Here is a 6,545-nt window from a genome sequence, read left to right as displayed (position 1 = left end):
TTTCACTCTCAGCTCTCCCTCCATTTCTCTCTCTTTCTCTCTTTCTCTCATCCTCTCTCCCTGTCACTGTCTTTTTTTCCTCTCATGTCTCTGTTTGCTCACTCTCTTGTTATTTGCAGTTTTCAGCTCAGTTCTGCATACAATGCTTTCATAACATCTGGGAGCAGTTTTGCCGTCCACCATACATCAACATTTACTTTGAATCTCCTTTATTGTAGCAGCTGGCTCTGCCTCTCTCTGTTTCTATGGCGTCGTAAAATGTTTCAAGTCCTTCAAACTATCCGACAAAAAGACCGATCGTTTGTCCCCGCCTTTACAAACGGTTACACACAGTCAGTGACCTTTACAGAAATGATCAATATCACATTGTTTTATCCAGGACCCTCTTTGTTAAAGGCCTGTAGTACAAGCAGGTGCCATTTAGTTTGCTGTGTGCATGAGGACGCACATGTGCGAGCTTCGCCGCCACTCACATCCTGCTGTTGGTTTCTCCCTATTGTTAAGATTGACATTAGCACTGTGTGAAGCGCAGTGGTGGGGAGATGCCACAGCAAAAATGCAGGACTGCCTGCAACTAACGTCGCCCTCAATGGCTCCAGCCAGTGAAGTACAGAACACATGAACAAACATTCCTGACAGTTTTCATGAATGACGTATTTCTGCAGTTTACCTCTTCACCACCGAGACAGAGGACAAAATGAATGCTGCTGGGACAATTACTGAGTTAAGTCCTGTCAGAGAGGTCTCACACTGTCATAAAAACATCATGCCGCCTCTGCCTTTGCATCTGAGAGACTGCTTCACTTGTCTGCTGAATATATTTCTTTTTGTTTCCCCGGCGAACCACATTTTTGTAAATGTCTTCTTGTTTCTGATAAAAATGTAACATCTAACTTCAGGGAGAATCTTTCACCTTCTTCACTTCTCCTCTGTCTGAGAATGAATGTGCATGTGTGAGTGTGGGTGTAAAACTGACATTTTCGACAGATAAGAGACATACTGACTTGGATGACAGTCGCACACCAGAGAGTGAAAAGAATAAAAAGCCTGAAGGACAGCGACTGAAAATGCATCTTTCTTTCTTTTTTTTTTTTTTTTCAAATCTAACAATTGGTATTTAGTTATATTAATACTGTAAATTAAATCACCTTAAAACGGACTTTACATTTAATGAACTGAACTGAGTAGAGACAGTGATGTATGACAGTCGGAGAAAAGGAACAAAAGCGGAAACAAAAAAGAAAAAGAGTTTGTCCTCATGTCAGCTGTCTGTTTTCTACCAGTAAATGAGGCGACGTGTACAAGAGTGACGGTTGTCTCATGAACAAAATGTCACAAATATGACGGAAACTCTCTTGTTTACACGTTTCTTTTTCTTCTACCCCTCTGTGTCTCTCTGTCATTCTGTCTTTTCAACAACAACAAAAAAAAAATCCTCATGCTCTTGGCCTACTTTCCTAAAAAACACTTTGGCACTGAAAATTGCATCCTCGTTCCATTCATGACATGTAAGGAAACGGGTGATATTCCCCCACTGGTGCTTTGACTGGAAGCAGACCACTGGGAGACGAACATCAAGGACTGGAGGGCTGAGAGTGTGGAAAATGAGGAAAGAGAGAGAAAGAGAGAGAGAAATGTCTGACATGATGGATCTTTGTAAAAAGTGTCTGCCTAGAAGGTCCACTTTCATCGTTAACACCTACAGTGCTTTTGCTATAGACGTATTCAGGGAGTATGCAAAAGTGAGCAACCCAAATCATGATTGGAAATACTGAAACAAAGGTGGTTCATATAGCACCGACCCTATGTTAGTTGTCTCATCTTGCACTGAAAATGCAGATTATATTTATGTATTGGCAGATTATAAAGTTTCCAATTCAAGGTTTCTACATGTGTACTCTAGTGTTAATGTCTTGTGGCTATCTTGTGGTTTTCCACTGTTAGGAATTTTAGATGGTCTATCCATTCATATGACAGATTTTTTTTTTTTTTTTTTACTTATTATCAACACCACTGGTTATAATCATTGACAGCAATACTGTTTCTGTAAAAATATTCCCCCTGAGGTTTTCAAATGTCATTCTGTAACAGTACTGACCTTTGACCAAGCTAGGTTTTGAAGGTACTTGTGATTATTTCATTGTAGAATACTGGCTTTTTAATTTGACCAGTTGTGCAACCCAGTTTGTTTGTTTTGAACTGGGTTTTAGCAAAAAACTTTGGCATCCCTCAGTGTTTTCGTTTATTACTATACATTGAAAAGCTTTAAACCATCTGTGAAGGTTCTCAGTCGTCCAGGTCATGGTATATCCAAAAACAAGCTGAAACAAGGGCAACTGGACTGCAGTCTTAAGGTGTGAATGGGATTCCCAATCTGAGAATGTCTTTGGCAGTGTTGATAGATCAAGCAGTTTCACGCCCAGTTGGGAAGTTTTGAAAGTTATTTAGCTGGTAAAAATAGAGTAGGTGGGTGAACATTTTGTTAGTTTTTCTAATTACGTTTTAATGCTGATTTGAAATTACCTAAAGTGCATTTACTCTTACTAAGACAGTGTGTGTGTACTGAATGTGCACTGCTTGTGCCACTATCTAAAGAGTAGAGAAGTGCTTCATCTGCCATCAGTAGACTGCAATATGTCATCAAATGCCTTTAGCCAGATGTGAATAGGTGTGGTGGTTGGCTTTTTCAGTTTGTTGCTAGATGAGAATCTGGTCATCACAGAGGCTAGCCAAGTGAGTTTTGGATGGACAACACATCCACATATGATCCTATTTAAACCCCAGCTTCTGACAAGTCTTTTAGTACTGAAGAAGCTACTTGGATGAAGCATCTTCAAGAAACCCTAGTCCAGGTGCCCTTGTTGCAGCTTGTCTTTTGGATAAGCTTAAAAACCTGTATGGCAAAATACTCCATATTCAACCATATGTTCATGTTTAGTTGTGTATCTATCCACATGCCTTTTCTTTAAACATCCAGTGAATAAAATGGTAGAAAGTAAGCATGGAATAGTCCCATATTTAGGAAATTTAACAAATTGATCTTCACAAATAACAGAATAAGTCCAGCCTTGGACTTGTGTCTTACTCCCATTGGTGCTTAAAGGAAGCCCACATCAACTGACAGACATTTATGTACAAGTTGGTCAAATGTTTGTCTCTATGCAATGGAATGAAATGTAATTAAGTTACATACTGAGGTGTGAAGGCATAATCATTTGATTTGAATAGCTGCATTATGGCTCCATTACAGTGTGATGTTTATTTCTTCTTCATTTTCAGACTGGTTTGTTTTCCTCAACTCCTGAGGCCAGCATTATATTTCATCCTCCTCAACCTTCCATCACAACTCGCCAACATGCTACCTTTCGTCACAACAAATTCCATTGCACACACCGTTATCTGCAAGCACCAGGCTGCACATATGTAAAAGAGCAAAAAAAACACAGCTGTGAAATCTGACCATCTGTCCTGCTGGTATTGGTGCTATTGGTATAATACCTAATTATCACATTTTAACAAAACATGAAAGAACGCACCAGCCTTTTCAGTAAAGGACTACAGTTTCCCATAAACTGACTGAAGATTGCATTATACACTATTACATTTTAGAGTTTGTATCATTTTATTTCTTAACTCAATCTTTTATCTGATGATCCACTTGTAGGACAAAAACGCTACAGTTTTCCTGGTTTTAAAATCTTACTTTAGCTCCCGCTTTTCAAAATCTCACAATCTTATCTGGTAAAGAGAACGATTACAGGTCTTGGGGTTGAAATGAGTCTTTCTTGCTGCCGTTTGGCCAGTGCTTGCATCATCAGGTGTAGGGGCTGTGAACGTAGCCTTCTTTCAAGATACACAGTATTGACAAGTGTAGTGGAGTATAAAGGCATGTCATAATGTGACAAAAAACTGCATGGAGATAAGACTGGAGAAATGTGAAGTAGTTCCTGAAACGATGAGAAAGGGAACAGAAATCCTCCATGTGTCCTTGGTGAATCATTTGGACACAAAGCCCCACGCTAAAGAGAAAGGGAGCATAGACTTTAACACCAGCTGCAACCTTAAGTTCTAAGAAGGATATTTAAAAAAAAAAATAAATCCACAAAAACAAGCTGAAACAAGGGCACCTAAACTTGTAGTTGCCCTCGTTTCAACTTGTTTCTGAGAACCTTCACAGACAACAATCAAAAATGTTAATTACAAAAATCAAAAGGAAGGGAGAAAATCTTTTCTTATTGAGTAAATACAGAGAAAAATGACTGAATTCAATAAATCCAAGGTTAAAGTATTTCTTTTACGGAATCGCTTAGGGTTAGGGTTAGGTCTGTCAGTGTTCTCATCTTTAAATGTTAGCACTTAAAATCCATTTCATCCAACATTATTTGTTGATTAGACTTTCTATATTCTATGCTCTTACATAAATTGAAAGAGGCAGCTTTACTTTAGAATGCTATACACCCACCTCGTACTGTACCATGAAGAACAATGTTTCAGAGCTTATTACTGCACAAGCTGATCACTAAATAAATTCAGCGTGCATTTTCAGTCATGATTCATTAGTCACGCTGCAACACATTTGTTAATCACCTCAGCTGCGCCACAAAAAGGCTGTTAGAAAAGCATTATGTAAATGGCAGTGAGTACATTTCAGCACAGTGATGGAAATGGTTCATTGGCTTTACAGATTTTCTCAATTTGTGGTTGCATCAGAGGTGCCATTCATTCCTGGTGAAAAGCTCCATATCTCTAGTTTTACCTCATCTATATTACCTGTCTTGCAAATGGGTCAAATAAACCGGGATTAAGTATCAAATGCAACATGGACAGTTGTGCAAACACAGTGAATTATGTATGTCATTAAACAAGCTATTGTTACTAATTACCACGGATTCCCACTAGATGTTACATTTGGTTCAACATATACCCAAGAAGTCTAAATAACACTGCCTGGTTCTCTTTCTTGGTCCTGTTGTTGTGATAAAAAATGGTCAGTGATGAAAACTTTTGTGTAAGAACATATTTTGCGGTTTTAACTTTTGTCTGAAAAGGTTGTAAAGAAAGCATATTCTTGCCGTGGCTTGGCTGAGAAACAGAGCAGACTTCACGTTAATCGACAACCAATAACTTGTCGTCTTTCACAACATGCATGATCGCAATGATACTGGCTGTAAACAGCAATGGGTTGCACAAAGGGGACAGCATGGGCTGACTGTCATTTAGCCTGTCTTTCACTTAAACATTTTGTTCGCGGAAGAGCACTGCAGGCTCCCAATGTGCTCTTTCTTTCAGAATGTCGTGAAGCTACAATGCACTGATACACTACAAGGGCTAAACTGATCAATCTGACACTTCCTTTTTGGTCCCTACTTCTCTCTCAAGCTGCTTTTTACATGCCAATATTCTATAGTCTGACCTGTCACTTAGGCACGTGCTCCCAAAACAAACATGTTTATGTTCAAGGAGATAAAGAGCCACAAGCCACTCTTTTTAACCTCTAATTACCCATTCCAACATGCTGTACAGTCAGTGCTGGTGTCTTTTAACCACGAAACTTTCCCTAGCCTTAACCAAGCATTTGTAATTGCAACCATGAGATCAAAGTTCTCCTAAAACTCAAAGGAGTAGCCATTGTCACCCAAACCACAAAGTTTCCCAAACCCCTATGACAGACGACTAAACTGAACCGCAATGTTTCCCTTATCTGCTCCAAAACCATAACCTAACCATAACATTGTCACATAACTGAACTGCAGTAGCTATTAGCCATGGTTTGTAATGCTTTTTTAAACCACACACAAACAAAGTCATCTCGGCAATGGGGACATCATATTGGAAGGTTATTGTATGGACTTTTCTGGAGTGTAGGAACATATTTTGCGGTTTAATTTCGAGGACTTCTTGCAAAACCCACAGGTGAGTCTATCACTATTTGACGGTGAAGTCCATAAAGAACTTTGAAGATTTCCCAATTTCCAAAAATTGTTCAGAATACAGCATACAGCAACAGTGATGCTGTGTGGAAGATCCACAAAATGCCTTTACAGTGTTATGGCCCAGGATCTGCTTTCCGCAAATAGAAATTATCTGTAGTGTACAGGCTATCAAAACCCAAAATGGAGCCTCTGTGTAGCTGCCTCAGGCAAACAGTGGGTGTCCTGTCTCATCACAACAAACAGTTTATAACAGGTCAGTCTGAGTTGCAGATGTATCATGTGTCTGTGTCTAAAAAGCAGAACTATCTAGCTTTCCCTTATGCTGTCAGTCAGCGCTATCCCTACAGCTCGGCACCTGCCCTTGATTTCTTCTTTCAAGCTGTAATCGAGGATTAGAGAGTGAAATTTATAGGCCTATAGAATTTACAAATTGCAGTTTAAATATAGAAACAACTGCAGTCTCTTGCTCCTGTTTCTATCCAGCACCTGTTTATTTGTAGCGTAGGTATCTTCCACTGTGGAGTATTTGGCCTCTTCGTATTAATCTGGTCTTTTTTGCTGCATCAAGATCTGGAAATAAAACCTGGATCAAAACCATTGCTATGCCGCAGT

Source organism: Chelon labrosus (genome assembly GCF_963514085.1).
Source record: "Chelon labrosus genome assembly, chromosome: 15".
Classification (NCBI taxonomy): Eukaryota; Metazoa; Chordata; class Actinopteri; order Mugiliformes; family Mugilidae; genus Chelon; species Chelon labrosus.
The sequence above is the reverse complement of the archived record's forward strand: the minus strand, read 5'-3'. Positions refer to the sequence as shown.